Consider the following 24,224-nt stretch of genomic DNA (forward strand, 5'->3'; position numbering starts at 1 on the left):
TCATGTCTAATTGTTTTCAGAATTAGATTTTTGTTGTTGTTGGCACTGGGGTTTGAACTTAGGCTCTCATGCTTACTAGGTAGCTGCTCTACCACTTCAGCCACTCTGCCAATCCCAGAATTAAGTATTTTTTAAGTATTTTGAACTCTAAGGTGACACTGTCATCTCCTCCCCAGAGTGCTAATGCTTCCACACAGATGATAAAATTCCACAACGTTAGAATGGAGTGATAAGGATGGAGACAAGCAAGGAACGATAGGGAAAAGCAGACAAGCTGTATTACTCAGAAGTAATCAGTGGATGTGGGTTTGAAATAGATTCGATGGGGCTTTTTATTTGACAGAGAATGAGGAAGCAAAAGGGAACAGGTCAAAAGTAACATTGAGAAGGCAGGCAGAATGGTTCAACTGGTAGAGCGCCTGCCTAGCATGAGGCCCTAAGTTCAAACCTCAATACTGCCCCCAAAAATTAATTAATTAATAACACTGAGGCCTGAGTCTAACTTGTTCTATCTGTGCATACTTATTTCAAACTTTGGAAACAAGAACTGCTGCTTTTTCTTTAAAATCTCTGCATTTCACCTATGTAAAAACACCCCTCCCCCACCTTTATCTACAGTGGCACAGAATTTCTTCTCATCTTGATACATTACTAGATTTTTGAAAGTGGTTTTAATTATCCCCAAGGACTTAGAATCCTTTCCTTTATAAATTTTTCTTCATATTGCCCTGTTATTTATTCTATGGGAAGATTTCATAGAAATTCCTAACAAGATACTGTAGAAAAGTATTCCTCAATTCCTTTCCCTTTTTCCTCAAACAGATATGCTAAATTTCATCTCAAGCCACATGTTTCTGGTGACTTAAACTGGTTTTGTAAAAAGAGAGATAAATTTAACAAATGTGCTATATGAAAATAGTCCCTTGCTGCCCAAATTTATGTGGACATGAAGTGAATTAAAAGCCTTAATGAATCCTCCTATAAATTCTTACTTGTGGGCTGGAGCCGGTGCGGGGCTGGGGGAAGGTCTATTTCCAGAGCCATGTATGCTGCTCCTGAATTTTGATTGTTCTTTCCATCTTTATGTTTACCTAAAATGGAGGGGCCATTTGTTTTCTGAGAAATGGTTATGAACAGAGCAGAGATGTAAGTTGTGGCACAGGAGAAATAAGAGTGGATCCTGTACAGGTGCTAATCTTGGGTCAACTTCGAATTTTCATGTCTCCCATTCCATATTCCCAGTCATTCCATGATTTCTATCACTTCTTTCTTTTTATCATTTTATATTCCTTATTAAAAATCTTCACCCCCACTTCACTTGCAAATGTTTCATCCCACACCTGGATCACGATAGCAGCCTCCAGACTCATCTCCCTAGTTCCCCATTCTTTCCCTTGAATTTATGATCAGATCGGGGAATGTTGTAAAGCTCAAAATTCTATAATTCTGTCTTCCCTACTTGCAATAGAAACTTGCATTTCGATAATCAAGATTCTTGTCTCTCCTAGAAAAGTATAGAAAGAGAAATTGTGGAATTCTAAGTATTAGACATTGTGTTTACTTCTTTCCACACACCCTTAGAGTACTTATGTAATTTTCCTAAGATTGACTAGCCAGTAGAAGCTGGACAAGGGATTTATTCCTGTAAGTCAAGCTCCATCACCCATGTCACCACCATAGTTGGTCTATTTGAAAGCCTCTATCCTATTGCTACCAATTGCTGTTAAACAAACCTCATAAGAATGATATTACTTCTCTAACATGGTACACCTTTAAGACAAATTCAGGGTATTATAGTATGACATTTTATAATGTTTTTATCTTAAATAAATAACTATGTGTGATTTATATAATTTCTTGTATTTGTACAAACACCACCTCAAGCATTACTATTTTGGTGAAATACACATACCAGAGGGTAAGCAATGGTTATAACAAACAAACATCATCACCAATATTTCCATTCTCTCGGGAATATCAAACTTCAATTCACATTAGTGCTATGTAGACTTACAGATTCCTTGTTTAATCAGCCTTATATATTTTCAGAAAGATAAAATGTGTATCAAAGTACTCTGAGAATTTGAGGCTGCCACTAGATTGTTTACAGCTTTATTAACTCTGAGAGACTCCAAAGGCCCAAATAAAATTCATTGCTTCAAATTCTGAGAAAGCTACACAAGTAAACCCTCTAATTCCCCCACTGTGTCTCCAGATAGTTTTCAGTTATGTCACCATGCTATAAAAAGTAAATCTTCATAAATTTATTTTTTTGCTTTTCTCTTCTTGTGTTTACTTGAATAAATCCTAGCAATTCAAAACACAATCAACTTAGCCTGTGCAAAGTACAAGTGTTTACATCATTCTTTTGAGTATTCTCAAAAAGCGCATCCGTTAGGGGTGTGTTTACTTATGAGGCACTTGACAAATATATGATGACTCTTCAAAATTTCTGAAGCGAACTCTCAGAGAAAAAAACACCATGCCCTGTTAAATGGAAACGGACCTAACATAAATTACATAGTTATTAGGGAAGAGTGGGAGCGAATCTGTCACTTCACCCCAAATAACTTTTATCTGACAAGTGAAAATGAAGGTCAAAGCAGAGTGTATGCACATTTTGTGACTCTTTTCAGTATTACTACTGAATTCTTAGCTTAACTCTTATTTCTGGAATGTGCTCATGCATTTGCTTATTAAATACCATTCAAACTCATCCAAGAATTCAACCACTCACTTGCAGGAGTATTTGAAAGGGAATATGAGGTGTCAAGGAAGGGTTTTTGCAGATATCATTGCTATAGCTTTATCAAATTTATGGCATACCAGGGGTGTTCATTACCTCCCATTTTATACATAATGTTTATTACTTTTGCCAGAAGAAATTTGTACTGCGAATAAAAGCTCTTTTCGATACATTTAATCATAATAGTATATCTTTTAGAAACATTCACCCTTAAATAAGAATTATGAGTTGTTTGATCCAAAAGTATGGTGGTTTGCCAACTATACATCAGACAAAGGACTGATAACCAGAATATACAGGGAACTTAAAAAACTAAATTCTCCCAAAACTAATGAACCAATAAAGAAATGGGCACATGAACTAAACAGAACTTTCTCAAAAGAAGAAATTCAAATGGCCAGAAAACACATGAAAAAATACTCACCATCTCTAGCAATAAAGGAAATGCAAATTAAAACCACACTAAGATTCCACCTCACCCCTGTTAGAATAGCCATCATCAGAAACACCACCAACAACAGGTGTTGGCGAGGATGCGGGGAAAAAGGAACCCTCTTACACTGTTGGTGGGAATGTAGACTAGTACAACCACTCTGGAAAAAAATTTGGAGGCTACTTAAAAAGCTGGACATCGATCTACCATTTGATCCAGCAATACCACTCTTGGGGATATACCCAAAAGACTGTTACTCCAGAGGCACCTGCACATCCATGTTTATTGCGGCACTATTCACAATAGCCAAGTTATGGAAACAGCCAAGATGCCCCAGCACTGACGAATGGATCAAGAAAATGTGGTATCTATACACAATGGAATTTTATGCAGCCATGAAGAAGAACGAAATGTTATCATTCGCTGGTAAATGGATGGAATTGGAGAACATCATTCTGAGTGAGGTTAGCCTGGCTCAAAAGACCAAAAATCGTATGTTCTCCCTCATATGTGGACATTAGATCAAGGGCAAACACAACAAGGGGATTGGACTATGAGCACATGATAAAAGCGAGAGCACACAGGGGAGGGGTGAGGATAGGTAAGACACCTAAAAAACTAGCTAGCATTTGTTGCCCTTAATGCAGAGAAACTAAAGCAGATACCTTAAAGCAACTGAGGCCAATAGGAAAAGGGGACCAGGAACTAGAGAAAAGGTTAGATTAAAAAGAATTAACCTAGAAGGTAACACCCACGCACAGGAAATCAATGTGAGTCAATGCCCTGTATAGCTATCCTTATCTCAACCAGCAAAACCCCTTGTTCCTTCCTATTATTGCTTATACTCTCTCTACAACAAAATTAGAGATAAGGGCAAAATAGTTTCTGCTGGGTATTGAGGGGGGGAGCGGGAGGGGGTGGAGTGGGTGGTAAGGGAGGGGGTGGGGGCAGGGGGGAGAAATAAACCAAGCCTTGTATGCACATATGAATAATAAAAGAAAAATGAAAAAAAAAAACAAAAAAAAAAAACAAAAGTATGGTGGAATTTACATATTTTATTTGTTGTTGTTTCAAAGGGAGAGACAATAATGGTAACTGAGTGAAAGAACGTTAAATGACACACTACTATATTGCTTTTGGTATATCTTTCTTTCTCTACAATATTTCAAATAATTATTCATATTACCCCTGCTTGGTAAGTGAGAAAATAGAAACTTGATGAAGTTACACAACCTGTCCAAGATCCTATGATCTGTGAAGTGCAGCACTTTGATTGAGTCCAACACTCCTGAACTCTGCTTTCTTCCTGCTGCTGAGCTATTCTCTAACTCTAGGACACCTGATGCACTGATAATTTAGTTGTCATGGACTTGGTTATCTTTGAATATAGAAAGAATGAGATTCTTTTTTCATTATATAATTAATTGAAGATTATACACTCAGAAATAAGTAACTTCAGAAGATAAGGTCTCAGTTCTGTTTTACAAGTTACCATAATGCTATTCTGTTTCACAAGAGCACATTATTAATACCTTTGTCCAAAGACTTTGATACTGTAAGCATGCTTCATATTAACCAAACTGTAAGACAAAGAGCATTTCCTTACTGAGGTTTCTGGAACCATATGAATATGTCACCAACCAGGGAAGTTCAAAGCTCAGTTAAGCCTCAAATTCAGGAGGGTTTTGTTTTGGTTTTGCAAATTTGAACTCGGAGCTTTCCACTTGCTAAGAAGGTGCTCTATTGCTTGAGCTGTATGCCCATCCTTTTTTGCTCTGGTTATTTTGGAGATAGTGTCTTGCTTTTTGAGAGGTATATGTTACTACACTCAATTTTTTTTCCATCACTATGTGCCCTTTAGATTTTATTCCCTGGGCTACCCTGGAACCATGACCTCAGCCTCCCACATAGCTTAGGATGACAGGTGCACACCACTGCTTCCAGCTACTGGTTGTGATAGTATCTTGCTAACTTTTTGCCTGGGCTGGCCTCAAACTATGATCCTCCTGATCTCAGCCCCCCAAGCAGCCAGGATTACAGATACAAGCCACTGAGTTCATTACAAAGGTGTGACTGATTGACTCATTGGCTACGTGATTGAAGTCATTCGCTAGCTCTTCTTTCCTCAGAGGTCAGACTGATATCACTTCCTCGATACCACAACTGTCTAATTACACAGTTGGTCTTTCTGATGTGACCAAATCTCATCCTAAGTCCTCTTGTTAGTATAAAAACACATATGGTCGCACAGGCTTATCACTAATAACAAAGATGTTCCTGTTATTTGGGAAATTCCAAGGATTTAAGGTTTCTTTCTAGGACCAGGAATGAGGAAGAGCAACTGAATTCTTTATTATACAATAACTGCCAAGAGAAGATGATTTTAAACCCTTAAACTAAATGTATTAAAAATAACATAATCATTACAGAAGGCTTTTTCACATACCAGACAAAAGACAGAAATTTACAGTATGAATTTAAAAGTGTCACATAAGAAAACTGAGAGATATTCAATAACCAAATCTACAAATATTAGCCAATTTTTTTTATCAAGTCACTATCACATTTTAGGAGGTTATTACTTCCTTAAATATGTACAAAGAAAACTGCACCTATTAGTTTAAGATTAAGTCATAGATTATAAATAGCATATTCAGATTTGGCAGCTGAATATGAGATTATTTTCCAAACTGCAAAGATAATATCAAAGAAACATAGAACCTTATTTTTTAATTTATTTTTGAGATAGGATCTCACTATGCATCAGACTGTCCTTGATCTCAGGATCCTTCTGCCTCAGGGTCCAGAGTACTAGATTACAGGCATCTACCTCTATTCCTGACTTAAAACAGAATTTTAAATCTGAACCTTAGTGATTACTTCTATAATTCCTTTATTTCACAATTGAAAGAAAAAAAATCCAATTCTTTTGCTACTTATATCTTTCAGGATTTTAAATTTCATACTATACCAGACATCCCATTATTTGTCATGAGAATTATTATAATATTTAACAGTCTTAGCATGTAAACTGTTAGCAAACCTTAATTCTCTAGCCTGGAGATAAATCCTGGCTTTCCTGGTTTTATGCTAGGTTTTGTTCAGTTTACTTTCCATGGTCCACCTGGCCAGCAGTCACTGCCTTTCCTCACTTCTCCTCAGTCATAGTTGCTACTCCAGGACTCCACCCCCAGGTGCCAGAGGCCCCAAAGGTTCTCATGAGCTGAAATTTTTGTATGGGCCATCAGTTTTATATTAGGAAAACAAATTGCCTTTACAAGTTTTAAAATGCTTCTCATATTCAAGGAAATAGTTTCATAAACTTGTTTTCTTTGTATATATTATATATGCATTGTATGTATATATATACACAACATATATTCATTTATAAATATGTGACATATATGTATATTGTGTGAATACACCTTTTTTGTTAAAAGGTTCTAATCTCATTTTTCCAAATATGCTCTTATCATCTGGAAAAAATGTCTTAAATAGCCTCAGTTCTTAAAGAAGCCATTTAAAAAGTCAAAGCAAACAAGTTTTCTTTTTCTAGCAACAACTCCAAAATACCAAACGTAAATAGAGAAAAGCTTTATCTTAAACTCATATAAATTGTAAATGTAATTTCCCAATACTGTGGGATAGTTAACCAAAGCATGAACTTTTATATACTGAGAAAATGGGACATTCCAACCAAAATGAAATACACAAAAGCATTTAGAAGTATTGCCAAATTATGTTGTAATGAAGCTTTACATTTTTTTTCTCTGTAGATTGCAGAATATCCGTTTAACTTGGTATCATTGTGGGGGTTTTAATTACATTATTTTTCATACTTGCCTATCTGTGAAATATGGAAAGAAGCAATGGGTCTTCTAGTCATTAATGGGAATTAAAAAGTTTCTTCTGTTTGGAAAGATTGAGCTAGAGGTAAACATTAAAAGTAAAGTACCATTCTTAATTACTAGCAAGAGTTTAGGTAAATAAATACAATCAAAGATAGTAATAAATAATGATTTCCTCAGTGATGGCATTAATTGTGTTGCTCAAATACCTGAATGCTAATTTTTTTCTTTTCTCTTTGAGTTTTTAGGGGAATTTTTCTAAGGGCTACAGCATTGCTTTTTGCTTATTCAATTGTATTGTCTCCACAGTGTCTACTTGGAAATGATAATTTAGTAAAATCTCATAATTTCATATTTTATACAGTGCAATTAAGTATAAAATTTCAAGATAATAGATATGTCTGTGTGGCACTGAAATAATAATTTTAACTGAAGCCTCAAACATTTTCTTGAGTATTACTTATATAGGTATTAAAATTTCCCTGTGAGTTGCCACACATCTGCTAACTGGTAACTTCCCTGAGAAAATTGAGAAAGTAAGAATTTAAGTGAGAGGAAAGTGGTCAGAATTGGTCTGCACACTTGGTCACCAGTACCTGTCACGTGCTTGCTGTAGACTGGGCACTGAGCAGAGAACAGGGAATAAATCAGAACCCAGACTCCCTGGGACTTGTTTAAAGTGGAAGAGAGGAAGTAGATAACTAATTATAAAACTATGCCATATGCCATGAAAAACAAGTGGAGACAAATGGAGACAAGTCTTAACCTGCATTTCATTGATTTGGGGACTTGTTAGTAAAGACTTCTCTGAATATGTGACAGGATAAATTACCTAAAAGAGACTGCAGCCTTATTCAGGTAGAGATGCAGTAGATGCTCCCTAGGCTGAGAAAGCCCCACATGGGAAGATACTGAGGTAGAAATGAATGTGATGAGTTTCAGGAATAGGTCAAGGTGACTAAGCGCAGTGAAAGGAAGAGGGTGACTCAAAATGAGGCTAGATTTAAGAACCAAGGGTCATATCCTGCATAGCTTGTGACCATGCTAGGAATTTTTTATTTTTAAATACAAGGGTAAATCATGAAAATATTTTTTGAGGCAGTTTTTCACTATGTAGCCCAAGCTGGCCTCAAACTCAAAATTCTCTTGCCTCTGCTTTCTGGCGCTGGGATTGTAGGTGTTCACCACCATGCCTGGCTCCTTGGAAGGATTTTGATCACATGGCCATATTTGTGTCTTTAAAATATTTCTTTGGCTATTTGGTAGGGAATGGATTGGAAACAGGCAAGGAAAGAAATTGGTACGATATTAGAATCCTATGTCAAAAGGCTATGAGATAAGATAGATTGGACTAAGGTGATGAAGGTGGTAGAATTAGAGAAAAGTGGATAAATTTAAGATATGTACTGAAGGTGGTACTGATAGGATGTGATAATGGACTGAACTGGATTTAGGAGAGAATGAAGACACAGGAAATGTCAAAAATAACATCTATATTTTGGAGGTGGTATTGGGGTTTGAACTCCGGACCTTGCTTGTTAGGTGGGTGCCAAACCACTTCTGCTTTATTTATTTTTTTAAGATAGTCTTGCACTTTTTGTCCAGGGTTGGCCTCAGACCACAGTCCCCCTACCTATGCCTCCCTCATAGCTGGGATAACACATATGTGCTACCACACCTGGCACACTCTTCAAATGGGAGTCTCACTAGCTTTTTGCTCAGGCTGGCATCAAACTGCAATCCTCCAAATCTCTGCCTCCCAAGTAGCTGAAATTATAGGCATGTGCCACCACATCCAGCTCATGCTATCTTTTTTGACATAGAATGTGGTTCGTTAGTAGTCGATAGTGTCATTTAATGGCATGGCAGAACCATGAAGAAAGTGCAGGGGTAAGGTGCAGGGGCCAGGTCTAAGACATGGAGATCAAGAATCCAGTTTTGAGACTAGTAAATCTCACTTGTGTTCTAAGTGTTTACCTTACATTTTATAGTAGCATAGCCATTTTCCCCAATCTTTTTGGTCCATGTTTTCTTTCACTAGGAAACTCTTGACATAGATTACAGAGCTCATTGATCTAAGATGCTGCTTTCAATCTAGAGTCAATGAAAAACATAATGAAAATTAAATTTTAAGTTAAGATGCCTAAGAAAGTATTTTAGACTTTCTGCCACAGATTGCTGAACATTATGTACTTAGTCAGCTATTATTAACATTATGTACTTAGTCAGCTATTATTATTACCCAGCATTATGGCTAACCTTCCAAAACATGGGAATTTGCCTTCCCAGAACATACTACCCACAATGTTAGCCTAAACTTTTCTATATAATAAGATTTCAGATGTTCTCTCTAGTATGCAGATTTAGGGGATCAAATGCATGTATCCTTTATCCAAAACTCATTAAAAAGAGTAACTCTCAGTGATTCACATGCTGGAACTACATGTTGAGAGTATTTGAATGGCTCAAGAGGGAAACATGCCCAGGAAAAGGTAGTGGGGTAGGAATCATTATTTACCCCAGAAGCCCATGAGAGAAAATTTCAAAATCTAGTGAATATATAAAAAATAGCCTATCTCTTTTGACAAAGGAAAAGGGTGTCCCAGAAGTTTCATAATATCTGTGTTATGGTTGAGTAATGGATCACAGCACATAAAAACAATGGAGTTGCTAGAAACAGTGGCTCATATCTGTGATCCCAGCTACTCAGGAGGTGGAGATCAAGAGGATTGTGGTTCAAGGCCAGCTCAGGCAAAAACATTAGACCTTATCTGAAAAATAACTTAAGCAAAAAAAGGCTGGAGATATTGCTCAAGTATTAAAACCCCTGCCTACCAAGCACAAAGTCCTGAGCTCACTCCAGTACTGCCAGAAAAATAAAAATAAAGAGCAATGGAGGGAGGATAGTAATGATGACAATAATAAAGAGCATTTGTTGATTGTGTGTCACGTTTCAGGAACCCCACTAAATGTGTTCCCTGTCTTATTTAATTACCTCTGAACCCTCTGGGGTAAGTACTCTTCTATCTAGCATTTTAGAAACTAGAGCATGAGGTCATACTTAGGTCAGAGGTCATACTTAGGTCACAGGTCATTTGCCAAATGCCACATAGGTAGTAAATGAGAGTGAAATAGCCAGATATGTCTGAGTCCAGGGGTGGAGTTTTCCACCACTCACCACACTGTACCAGCACACCAATAAAGGATGAGACTTTACTGCCAACAGCTAGAAGGAAAACCAAAAACAGTGTGTATATTAGTTGGGGAATATTGTTTAGCACTTCAAAACAAGGGAAATGTTGCTGCTAAACTATCTTTTTATTATACCGGGTTCCTGAAGATACTGACTACTTATAGGCATTTATAACTACCTTGAGCTCTTGATCAATATAGTTTTTTTACAAATTTGCAGGCATTTGAATTTTATGATGTAGCTCTAGTCATTGTGAATTTTATCCTTGCTTTTTCCCATACTCCTTAAAAAATTCTTGTGATTGTTCATTTTTTCTTTTAAAATCTTTTTTTATTGGTGTGCTGGGTGGGGGTACATTGTGGCATTTACAAAAGTTCTTACAATATATCAAATACCATACTTGAATTCACCCCCTTCACCATTCTCTTTTATTTCCCTTCCCCCTATTCCTGGAACAGTTTCAACAGGTCTCATTTTTGCATTTCATACATATGTACCAAGTATTTGCACCATATTCACCCTCACACACCCTTTCCCTACATCTCTCCTTCCCACTGGTGCCAACCACCCAGACAGGACCTGTTTTGCCCTCCTGTTCTCCAGTTTTGGAAAAAAAAAATGAAATCTTTGTTGAAGATAGCTCTGTGTTCCAGTGCATCACATCCTTCCTTTTCCTTTTTGTTATTATTTTGGTTGTAAAACAAAGCTAGCCACACCTCTTTAACTTTTTCCATATACATTTGTAGCACATTGCTGTAGCTCAATCCACTTAACAGTCTGATGTTATGGTTCTCTGTATGTGAAATTGCTCTGTGGCATGAAGAAAGCTTCAAGGGAAGCTTATTAAAGTGGAACCTTTGAAAACTATCAAACAATTGAAAAATGCAAACAGAAAAATTAAAAACCCATTCAGGAAAAACAAATATGTCAACACTGAAACTGTAGGAGTTCTTTTTCTAAAAAACATGTTTCATTGTTTATGCTTGAGTTATTTTCCTCTATGCCAAAGAGCAATGAATAAGGACTAATGGCCACTTCAAGCAGAGAAGAAAAATTACAATTGTACTAAATTGTCCCAAGCCCCTTCCAAAATAATCCAGAGTTCATGTAGACTTATTTTGGGAATGGACAGAACTTGAGCAGGACCAATTGAAAAAAGAAGCATTGTGATGCATGATGGGTTACTTCATGATTGCAGTGTTTGTATATTTGTAAATTTGAAACTTTTTAAAATGAACTTATTTTATACACTAAAGTTTGATTTCAAGTACACTAATTTCCCAGATTATTTGGCTCTTTTGGTACCTTCTATTTTCACTATGAAGACTTTTATTTCAAAACAAATTGCTCTATAGAATTTTCTACATTACTTAACTAAAAGTGTCTTCTCCTGAGACAACATTGTCTGATATAGGCTCACAAGCTGAGGGACCAATAGGAATGTGACAAACTTGATAGAAACTGCAGCATACAAAATAAAACCCTGTGTCTGGTGAACGTGGAAGGTTCACTATCACTCTAATAAATACAGTTTTATTCTTAGGAAAATGATGAATATGTTTGTAGCAAGTGTTTATTATTCAATTTGTTGAAATTGTGAGCAATAGAATAAAAACAAGTGGCTCTGACAAGGATGTGTTGAGTGGTGTTCACATCACCTCTCAAACATATATATCAAGATCAAGACTGGTGAGATGGTTACCCAGCTTCTTGAAGTCTAGAGTTCTTCATTTATCACTCTAGTTTTACCAACTAATTAGTAATGATGGATTTAAACAATTGTATTTATAACACATTTCAAAATTCTGGGGTGAAAATATGATCAAGACAAATCTTCGCACATTCTAATGAGTTTGTTTGATCTTAGGAGCACGGCATTCCTACTGACATGGACTATGCAGTGGCCCCTCACCATTCTGGTGTCTACCCTGTCCACGTTCAGCTTTACAAGGCCTGGAAGAAGGTTTGGAATATTAAAATCACCAGCACTGAAGAATATCCACACCTGAAACCAGCTAGGTATCGGAGAGGCTTCATTCACAAAAACATCACGGTGAGCTCCCTCCAGGATTCATAGAGTTGAAGTAATTCTTCCAGATTTCCCACATTTGTAGGAAGAAGAAAAAAAGAGCAAAAAGTTAAAGACAGAGCTATAGGAAAAGCTCCATTCTGTAGGAAGCGTATTGGTCACATCTAAGGAAAGGATCTTCCAATTACAATCACTTCAGTTCTTCAAATACAACTTCAAAAATAGGGGTTTTTTCTGACTCTACTACTGATTAGCAGGCACTGATATGAAAACATTAAGAAAACATTATATCAAATTTGTAGATAATTTTGGAAGTCATCATTTCTTCAAAAAATAATTTTGCAGATAAAACTAATACCAACTCTATATTAACCATGCTGGCCTTTTATAAGCCAAACTGTGTTTTTCTTCTTACCATGCCAGGCTGAAAAAAACAAAACAAAACAAAACTCAACTATTTGCAGCAAGAAGCCACATTCGAAGTCCTGCTTAATCATCAATAGATGATAACACAGAGAATAAATGACAGATAATGTTAATTAGATCATTACTCTCCATTGCCTAATTCCCTCCAGATCCTCTCTGTTTTGTTTTGCTTCTTCTACACTGGCAAAGGATATTGTCAAAATATGTTACTATCTAATATTTTGTGAGACCTTCCAAGTCAATCATTAAATTTTAGTTTTTCCCTGAGTCAGGAAATCCAAGGAAAGGACTGTGAAGCTTGGAATGGTCTCCTAATTTAGACTCAAATAACAGAAAGAAACAGCCAAAGCACACTATGTGAGCAACCGTGACAGTCAAACTGATACGCTTGAACAAATGTCAGCCTTCCAGAATTAGGCATAACTGGCTTCTTTGTAGACAATTTTCTAATGTCTGCAGAAATTAGAGTGGATAATGACATTTAACTTGTATCAACTCACATCTTGACTTGTCCTTGAATAAAAAAAAATGTTATAAATGCTACTTGGAGATATTATGGCCACATTTTATCCCACCCTGCCCTTCCTCTGTACTGAAAATGAATTTACTGTGTCTCATGTTGCCAGGCTTCTGACCAGAGAGAATTTAAAAGACCTGTCTTATATCATGATTTAAAAGCATTCCAATGCGCTTTTGTCATTTTAGAATTATAGGTAGCCTTACAATATGGATGTCACTCTAAAGATTTTATTCACTGTTGTTGCTTTGTTTCTGTTTCTGTACTGTTAGAAAACTTGCTAGGATATGACCATGAGATGTGTTTTTTTTCTCCTGAAAAATATATTTTACCTGTATTTTAAATGCAAGAATCTTACAGATAATAAACACTTCTACAGGTTTCCTGCTTTGATGGAATTGTCCCTGTGGTTATACTTTTGCATGGAAAAGTTTGATTTGTGGGCTCTTGGGTGAGAATTTCCAAGTGAGAAATGTTCTATAGGCAGCTGATTATGCAATAAGAAAGAGAGAACAAGGCCATCCAAATAGAGATATGAATGAGACCACAGGAGCCAAAGTGCCCTCTTACTGAGAGACAGAAAAGAAAAAAGGGGCAAGAAATTGAATGAACCTTCTGTCAGACCCATATTTGGCTATATGAGGTGAGGGAAACTTTATGTTATGACACATTCACAAATCAAACTCAAAAGACTTACAAGAAAATTCATTATCTTCCCTACTGACCAGCTATTGATTCTGTTATCCTTGATTCAGTTCTGTAATTCAAACATCACACTGAGACCCCACTTCCAGTCAGTCTCTGAATCCTAGCAATAAATCCTTTATAATATCTTCGTTGGTACCACCACAGCCACCATCTTGAAACACTGCCGGGATTTCCATTTCTTAACTATGGTGCTTGTCTACTTATAGTTTGACCCACCCCCACTGCAGTCTATCTCAGAAGCAGTGCCAACTTAATCTTTCTAAAATTCTGCCTCCATCCTACTTTTCTTACCTTTATGAGTTCCAGTTGTTTCCATGCCCTTTAATTTGATCTTCAGGGACCTGAAAACAATCTTCTCTATGTCTACCTTTCTGTCTTCCATTTCCCTGCCACTTACACACTTGCTCCAGCCAAACAGGCCAAAAACATGTTGCTGTTTTTCTGCCTTTGCTGTTTTTTCCACCTTGAGCAACTTACTGGCCACACTCTACCTATTTCTATTCCCTATATTCTTTGGTATCAAGTCCTATATCTTATATAATTTACAGTAAAGAACCTTGGTAAATATCAGTTCAATACTAAACTCAGGCCTGTCACTAATAGAAATGCACATTGGTGAAGCCTCCCATTAATCCTGCTGACAGCAGCCCCCTCGCCCCCAGTGTTTACTGACCAGAAGTATTGTTGGCAGTTTTGTCTCTTTGAAGCCTTAGTTACAGGACATTGGCTTCCTGTTGACTGAGGCTTTCATAAGGTTTTCATGGGTTCATTAGAATCTCAGAGTTCAAATTTGATAGTGTTATACTCTGACAACCAGATCTAGAGGGTAGTCCATAGCAAAATACATAAAAAATAGTTTAGCTAAAATCATATACTTTTAAAATAATACTAACCTAGCAATCGCATGTGAGCGTTTTCTTGTTTAGCTTTTGGACACATTTCCTTAGCCTTATATATATTAAAAAACCTGCAAGAGTGGAAGGGATGAATATGATCAAAGTCCATTATATGCATATATGTAAATATCACAGAGAAACTTCTTTGTATAATTAATATATACTAACAGAATTTTTTAAAACATGTACCTTTTTATTCTTCCACATGAGCCAGTATAAAGATTAGAATAAGTATTTGGTAAATAAATGAAGAAATATTATATAAAGCTTTGCTTTCCAGGAAATGACATTTCCAAGACTTGTTAGGAACTATATTTTCAGTTAGAATATCTTCCTCTCACTTCCTTTCTTGTTGTTGACTTTGTGCTAGTATTATGACAATGTAGCATGCTTTCAAACATACATATCACCAGAGCTAATACTCTGTGATTTAAACTAAGGTCCTTTCAACTGTTTCAAGATGAATTTGCTTCTAAGGGTATAAGCTTTACCAGTTTACAAAAATAAAAAGGAAATATAGAGACCTGATTTATTCAGCAATATAGGATACATTGATCAAGCTGAGAATTAGTTTCCTAAGAAAATGTTCCAAGAATTAGACTAAAATTTATTACAATAGATATTCAAACTAAAAACAAAAAAAAAGAACTAGCATATTTGTGATGGGCTGCAAAACATGGGAATTCCTGAATAGGCAATATTTTGAAAGTACTTATTGAACTAAATATGCTTTAAGAGTTAAGACAATAAAAATGAAGATCTATTTGCTTAGGGCAAAAAGCAGAGCTCCCACCTGTGTAAAATTTGTCACTTTCCAAAATGCATTCATTAATTTTCTGCCACTTCAAGTGTATACTGCAAACTCAGCTTATCATGGGATCATTATATTTAGCTTAACCTTTTATAATTACACTGTTATTTTACCTGTAAAATTTTGAAAAAAACGTACTGATAACAAATGTGTATAATAGAAGTAAATAATGACTTGCATATTTAAAGGATGAAAAGAGACCTTCCACTAAGTGACCGTTTATCATTCTGTTTATGATATGTTCTAAAAATTACTATGCAAGTCAAGTGGATAATCTCTTACTTTTGAAACTGGCAGATTCACACCTAGAATTTTGGGCAGTTACAATAGCCTGCAGTGGTCTTTGCAGACTCTAGCAAATACTATGATTTGTGTTTTAATATCTGTTATAAGTTAGAATGTCATTTCCTAAGAAGCACAATGGGTTAATAATTGACTTCATTTTCAATGCATGTGTAGAATTTGTCAGAAAGTAATATTCTTTACATTTTTGCCTACTAGGATTACAATTTAATGCAGATAATTCTAATATTTTAAATTCTTTTTGCTGCTCTTTATTTCTTATGATGCTAAAATATATTAGACTTCATAATAAAAGTACTAACTTTTTTTCAAACAAAAAACTTATGTTTTATTTTGCTTTTATGAATTGTATCTTTTTTTAATTTTTATTTTTTTATTATTCATATGTGCATACAATGCTTGGGTTATTTCTCCCCCCTGCTCTTACCCCCTCCCTTACCACCCACTCCACCCCCTCCCTCTCTTCCTCACCCCCTCGATAGCCAGCAGAAACTATTTTGCCCTTATCTCTAATTTTGTTGAAGACAGAGTATAAGCAATAATAGGAAGGAACAAGGGTTTTTGCTAGTTGAGATAAGGATAGCTATACAGGGAGTTGACTCACATTAATTTCCTGTGCATGTGTGTTACCTTCTAAGTTAATTCTTTTGGATCTAACCTTTTCTCTAGTTCCTGGTCCCCTTCTCCTATTGGCCTCAGTTGCTTTTAAGGTATCTGCTTATGATATGAGGATAGGTAAGACACCTAAAAAATTAGCTAGCATTTGTTGCCCTCAACGCAGAAAAACAAAAGTACTAAGTTTTAAGATTTAAAGAGAAAAGTGAATAAAATAACTCAAAGTCTATTTTAGTTTTAAATATCTCTTTAAATTCCCTCACTGACCATTCTTTACTTACATCCTCCTCTCTTTCCCAGGGTGTGAAGGATTTTTCCAGGGCCTAGTTAGAGTTCAATAATGATGCCAGTTTGTACATCACCTTTCATAAGAAAAAAGTTAGGTTTCAATAAAGTAATTGGTTGAAATTAGCTTTTTCCTTACTTAGTCATTTTTCTTTTAGGTTCTTCCAAGACAGACCTGTGGGCTTTTCACTCACACAATTTTCTAGAAAGAATATCCAGGGGGTCCTAAGGAGCTGGATAAGAGTATTCAAGGAGGTGAACTTTTCTTCACTGTGGTCCTCAACCCAGTAAGTACTTGGAGTGATTCTTCAAATAATGATGAAAAACGACAGTGTGGGTAAAAATTATCCTGACAAAGAGGCCAGCGATTGGGTAGTTATCATCAAATCACCATGAAGTCCCAGCTCTAAAACAGTCATCATCAAATCACCATGAAGTCCCAGCTCTAAAACAGTCATAAAAACTGAATTGAAGCACATCTACAAATGGGAACACAGTAATTCCACAGTGACATTATGAATTTGTGGCAGAATTGGTAGCGCACTGCAGCAGACCCTCCTCCATGTTGAAAAATGATCATATCTTGCTTTTCTGGAAAATAAGATTTTCACCAACAAACTCTCCTATTTCCTTTAGGTACCAATTTTCTTCAGTTAGGCAACAATTATCTATTGCTCGGTCTTTTTGCTTTTTTCTATTTAAGGTATAAAAAAATGTTCTCACATTATATAAGTATAAAGGAAAGAAATCAGATGAGCAAATATGACATTGTTCTGCACCATGTAAATCTTACCATGCTAGAACACAAGGCACCCCTGTTTAATTGATTGATGTTCTTTCTTCTTCATTTCTTGTGTATCAGCAATACAGTGAACCAATTGCATGTATTTTTGTACAAAGCAAGTATTTTTAAAGTAGTATAGTGAAAGATGAACTAATTGAAGTAAGTTGTATAAGGAAAAACTGTTAGTGATTTTCCCTTGTGCAGGAACATAAAAAGTAAAGCTAAAATTTATTTACTATATATGTGGGTTTGCCCCTGGCATTAGCAATATTCAAGATGAAAAACTATAATTACCTCCAATATGAAAAAAATTCTAACAGGATAAAAATTGCATAGCATTAGAAATAAACAGAATAAAATTTAAAACTCTTCTTGACCTTAATTTTTTTCAGGTCCTGCAAATAAAAACGCAAGTGCTTTTCCTCAGCTACTCCAATAACTAGTTATCTTTTTTAGCTTCTAGAAAATGAGGTAAAAATAGGGGTAACTTGTCTCTGGGAAAATCTACAAGCGTGTTCAAAAATCGGGATAGTTTGGAATACTGTAGCATTTAGCCTTTGGAAGTTTATCGAATTTCAGACCCCTAAAATGTAAGTAATTTTGATTCATATGTCAGAACTAACCTGATTCTCCTAGATAACCTGTCTTTTACAAATGGTATCTTTTGAGTTACATCATATGGCTGTCTTCTCTTTTCTTCCCAATTCTGCCAAAAATACACAGGAAAAATAGTTAAACTAATGCATGATTATGAACTGCAGACTCAGTTACAATATTCTTAAAATACTAACATTTTCACTAATAACTTTAAGACTCTTTAATCTATATTCAACAAAATTCTGATATTTTATATTTCCTGTCATCATAAAAAATAGTACTATGAACTACTGTATTTAATTCTTTAAGCCAATAGGTTCTTTGGTGCTTAAAAAGGTCCTGGAAGTATGGTTATTTCATAACTTTATAAACCAAGTGATTTTCATCATATGGAAAAAGTTCAAAATTCATTCATTTATGTACAATGGATTTATATTAAAAATTTCATCCATTTTGTGATAAGAAATGTTTTCCTTTATTAAGAAATCAAATTATCTTAATTTAAAAATTCCCATAGTAAAGCCTGTATTAATCTTAATACTAATCTAGACTGAGCAGCCTCTTTAACAAAACAAATGATTCTCAGACCTTTATCAATAATAATTGGCAATTTTATTTACCTTGATGAAGAGATGCATATGGAATAAACTTCACGAACTTCAGAAAAGTTACAGAATGCAATTACTGTCAGATGAACATTTAGACTCAAACTAAGTTACAAATTTTGTCAGATACCATAAAAACATATAAGGAATCCAGAACTCTTCATGTGGTACACCAGGTCCAGCTTGGGGGAGCAATTCTACTTGCCTGGAAATGTGATTGGGAAGTCTACATTTAGACTCAGTGGAGTCTAGCCAAAAGGAAATCAACTGCCAATAGTCAGTGGCATCTGCCTTGCAGAATGGAGTGAGGAAAAAGGGCCTGTTTTTCATGAGTTCTCGCACTAAAATTAAATGTTTGGATAAAGTTGTGTTAAGGTTTTAAAACCTCCAGATCTAGTAAAACATGTTATTAATTTAGCAATGACAGTCCTTTTTATTAGGCCAGAATGAGAATTAGAAAATCTTGATGATCTCAAGGTATGTATTAGCTGCAAGAAAGAGGAATTTTAATTGTAGTGGATTTGAAAAGCAGCCATTGTAAGATCATGTAATAACACAGGACTCCATTAGAAGTACTATTTTCTGTGAATGCTAAATGACACTGTTTACTGCAAAAAGTTAGATGGATGCTGGAGACATGGAACTTAAAAACACTCAGATGCCTTTGAGTTGAAAATAAAAATATAACCATGGCTGTAATTAATGAAGTTTTTTTCCATGCAAAAATATAATATCAAGGTGTTAGAATAACTTAGTGTTGAATGAGTGGTGGCTTCAGTGAAGTATGCTTCAGAGTTAAACTGGAATAGATCACAGCAAAGACAAACTCCTTGAGTGGAATAACTTTCTGAAATGTTCCACGGTTATCAATGTATTTTTCTTGTCTAGAGAAGTGTCAATCAGGTGAATTTAATTAAAAAAAAAGAGTTGCAAAGACAAATGTTAGCACTATCTAGGGAAGAGAAAACGGCCATCTCTAAATGAGTATGTCTGATGTGGATTTTGATTCATAGACTTTGAGGTTTGGACCCAGTAGCAAGGTGAACCCATCAGGCTATCTAAGCCTGGAACTGAAGAATTTAATTCTTCTTTTTCTGATTATAAATTCAACTGTCAACTTTTGACTTGCAATTTGTTTTCCTATATAGATATTACTGTAGGAAAAAATGTGTGATCACAGAAACTTGTGCTTACTGGGGCAGTAATTTGTACAATTTCAAAATTTTTCTTTTAATTGGTGAATACTTCCCACACAGCCTGACTACCAAGGAAAGGACCCTGGTAGCATGTGAATAGAATGAATATCTAAAACTGGGAGTAACATATAGATAAATTACAATTAAAACAAAATTCACAAAAGAAAATAACCTGCATAAGTAGAAATTAATCCACATAAAATTTTAAAAATTATAATTTGCATGTATAATATTTGGCTTTCTATAAAATTCATATGAAAGACAACAAAATTTTATTCCTTTTTTGCTTCTTTGGTTTTTTATAAGCGTATATTGTAGAAAATGAAGGGTAACATTGTGATATTTTAGATATGAATTTAATGTACTTTTATCATGTTCATCCCCTCTACTACTCTTTCTTATCCCTCCTCCTCTGAACTCTCCCCTCTATTTCTAACTCTATTGCAAAAATTTATAATGGGTTTCCTTATGAACTTTCCATACATGCATTCAATGTACTTTTTTTTTCTTTATTTTATTTTATTGTTTTTACACTTACTTTCATGTGTATACATCATTTGGGCCAGTGCCACCTTCTTACTGCCCCCACCCCCACCCCCGCTTCTGGCAGAACCTGTTCTGCCCTCTTGTTCTCCAATTTTGTTGAAGAGAAAATATAAGAGATAATAAGAAAGACATAGCGTTTTTGCTAGCTTGAGATAAAATAGCTATACAGAGAGATTCCTGACATTGCATCCATGCACTTGTGTATTGCAACCCACATTAGTTCATCTCTGCCAGACCTCTGTGCTACTTCCTGGTCCCCTTCCCATAGTAATCTGCCAGTTTAACATTACTATAGTCACTCCTCTATAGTGAGCACATCAACCACATTCAAGTTTTAGGTTTCTTTCCCTTTCCATGTTCCTCCTGTGCACATTCTCCCCTTAGTGTGTGACCCATGCATTTGTTTTAGGTCTATAATCTTCCTGTGAGGGAGAACATGCGTTTTTTGACCTTCTGAGCCAGGCTAACTTCACTTAAGATGAAGTTCTTCAGTTCCATCCATTTACTTGCAAATGACAAAATTTCATTCTTCTCTGTGGCTAAGTAAAATTCCATTGTGTATAAATACCACATTTTCTCAATCCATTTGTCAGTAGTGGGGAATCTTGGCTGGTTCCATAACATGGCTATTGTGAATAGTGCTGCAATGAACATGGTGTGCAGAGGCCTTGCAATAACCTGAGTCACATACCTTCGGGTTTATCCCTAGGAGTGGTATTGCTGGATCATATGGCAGATCAAGGTATAGTTTTTTTGAGAAGCCTCCATATTGTTTTCCAAAGTGGTTTGTACTAGCTTACATTCCTACCAGCAGTGTTTGAGGGTTCCTTTTTCCCTGCATCCTTACCAACATTTGTTGTTGGCAGTGTTCTTGATAGTAGCTATTCTAACAGGAGTGAGGGGAATCTTAGCGTGGTTTTGATTTGCATCTCATTTATGGCCAGGGATGGTAAGCATTTTTTCATGTGTTTTTTGGCCATTTGGACTTCTTTGTTTAAAAAGTTCTGTTTAGTTCAGTTGCCCACTTCTTTATTGGTTCATTAATTTTCGGGGAGCTTAGTTTTTTGAGCTCACTGTATATTCTGATTGTCAGCCCTTTGTCTGGTGTATAGCTAGCAAATATTTTCCCACTTCAATGTACAGACCACTTCCTTTGTTGTACAGAAGCTTTTAGAATCCACGTAGTCCCATTTGTCCATCTTTTCTCTTAGTTGCTGGGCTGCTGTAGTTCTACTGAGGAAGTCCTTGCCTATATCTATTGCTTCCAGAGTATTCCCTGCTCTTTCAAGTACTAACTGCAAGGTTTTGGGTCTGATATTAAAGTCCTTAATCCACTTTGAGTTGATACTAGTACAGGGTAACAGGCAGGTATCTAGTTTCAGTATTCTGCAGGCATATAACCACTTTTCTCAGCAACATTTGTTGAAAAGGATGTCTTTCCTCCATAATATGTTTTTGGTGCCTTTGTAAAAAATAAGGTAGGCATACCTGTGTGGACTCATATTCATGTCCTCTTTTCTGTTCCACTGGTCTTCATATCTGTTTTTGTGCCAGTACCATACTGTTTTTATTGCTATGGCTCTGTAGTATAGTTTCAAGTCAGGTATTGTGATACCTCCAGCATGGCTCTTTTTGTTCAGTATTCCTTAGCTATTTGTGGTATTTTGTGTTCCAAATGAACTTTTAGAGTAGATTTTTCAATCTCTGTGGTGAATATCATTGGGATTTTGATGGGAATTATGTTGAACATGTAGATTGCTTTTGGTAGTATACCTATTTTTGCTATGTTGATTCTGCCAATTCATGAGTATGGGAGATCTTTTCAACTTCTACAGTCTTCCTCGATTTCTTTCTTCAGTAGTTTGTAGTTCTCCTTGTAGAGGTTATTTACATCATTTGTTAATTTTATTCTTAGGTATTTGAATTTTTTTGAGGGTATTGTAAATGTAATTGTTTTCCTTCATTCTTTCTCAATTTACTCATTGTTAGTGTATAGCAAGCCTACTGATTTTTGTAAATTGATTTTGTATCCTGCTACATTGCTGAAGCTGTTTATGGTGTCTACAAGTTTTGGGTGGAGCTTTTTGGGTCTTTGAGGTATAGGATCAAGTCGTCTGCAAATAGAGATACTTTAATTATTTCTTTACCTATTTTCCTTTTATTTCTTCTTCTTCCTTATAGCTCTGGGTAGGAATTCTAGGACTGTGTTAAATAGGAGGGAAGAGGGTGGGCATCCTTGTCTCATTCCTGACATTAGAGAAAATTGTTTCAGTTTTTCCCCATTAAGTATGATGTTTGCTATAGGTTTTCATATATAGCCTTTATAATGTTAAGGTACATTCTTTCTATTCCTAGTTTTCTTAAAGCTTTTATCATGAAGTGGTGTTGAAGGCTTTTTCTGCATCTGTTGAGATGATCAAGTGGTTTTTGTCTTTGCTTCTATTAATGTGATGCATTACATTTATTGATTTGCATATATTGAACTATCCCTGCATCCCTGGCATGAAGCCAACTTGGTCATGGTGAGTGATCTTTTTGATATGTTGTAGGATTTGGTTTGCAATAATTTTATTGAGGACTTTTCCATCAATGTTCATTAAGGAGATTGGCCTGTAGTTCTCCTTTTTGGAGGTGTCTTTGTCTGGTTTTGGGATGAGAGTCATATTGGCTTCATAAAACGAGTTAGGCAGTGTTCTTTCCCTTTCTATTTTGTAGAAAAGTTTAAGGAGTATTGTTATTAGTTCTTTGAAGGTCTGGTAGAATTCAGCTGAGAATCCATCAGGTCCTGGACTTTTCTTTTTTGGGAGACTCTTGATTGCTGCTTCAATTTCATTCCATGTTATAGGTTGGTTTAGGTGGTTAATATCTGCTTGGTTCAATATTGGATGGTCATAAGTATCTAGAAATTTGTCCATTTCTTTAAGATTTTCCAATTATTGGAATATAGGTTTTCAAAGTAGTCTCTGATGAGTCCCTGGATTCCCTTGGTGTTTGTTGTCCTATTTTCATTTCTGATTTTGCTAATTTTGTTCTTTTCCCTCCTCATTTTAGTCAGATTTGCCAGGGACTTGTCAATCTTGTTTATTTTTTCAGAGAACCAGCTTTTTGTTTCATTCATTTCTTTGTATGGGTTTTTTTTTTTTTTTTTTTGGTCTCTATTTCATTAATTTCAGCCCTATTTTTATTACTTTTCTTTTCTTCTCCTGTGATTTGATACTTCCTGTCCTCTCATGGTTTTGTTTGCTTTCATATTCTGTGTGCAGAATTCCTTGTACAGTTATCTGTAGTGGTGGCTTGGTGGCCATATATTGTCTTAGTTTCTGTTTATTGTGGAAGATTTTTATTGCTCTGCCAATTCTGAATGATGGTTTTGCTGGGTAGAGTATCTTAGAGCTGAAATTATTTTCATTCAGTGCCCGAAATATCTCACTCTATGTCCTTCTTGCTTTTAAAGTTTCTGTTGAGAAATCTGCTGTGTTTTTGATGGGTTTACCTTTATATGTTTTTTTTTTCTCTCTTACAACCTTCAATATTCTTTGTCTGTGCTTGTTGTTTTAATGATAATATGCTGTGGGGAGATTCTATTTTGGGCAAGTCTGTTTGGTGTCCTGGAGGTTTTCTGTAACTGAATGGGCAAACTTTCTCGAAATTTGGGGAATTTTCTGCTATTATTTCATTGAATATAT

The 24,224-nt window shown here is 35.6% G+C and overlaps 1 protein-coding gene and 1 pseudogene across 1 annotated transcript in view; one reads left to right on the forward strand and one right to left on the reverse strand.

The window, feature by feature from the left end:
* Positions 1 to 24,224, reverse strand: part of LOC141421631 (serine/threonine-protein phosphatase 4 regulatory subunit 1-like) — a 280,678-nt gene that overhangs the window by 148,066 nt on the left and 108,388 nt on the right.
* LOC141421428 (bifunctional heparan sulfate N-deacetylase/N-sulfotransferase 3-like) overlaps positions 1 to 24,224 on the forward strand; it is an 87,894-nt pseudogene that overhangs the window by 7,013 nt on the left and 56,657 nt on the right.

Source organism: Castor canadensis, chromosome 3, assembly GCF_047511655.1.
Source record: "Castor canadensis chromosome 3, mCasCan1.hap1v2, whole genome shotgun sequence".
In the NCBI taxonomy this organism is placed as follows: domain Eukaryota; kingdom Metazoa; phylum Chordata; class Mammalia; order Rodentia; family Castoridae; genus Castor; species Castor canadensis.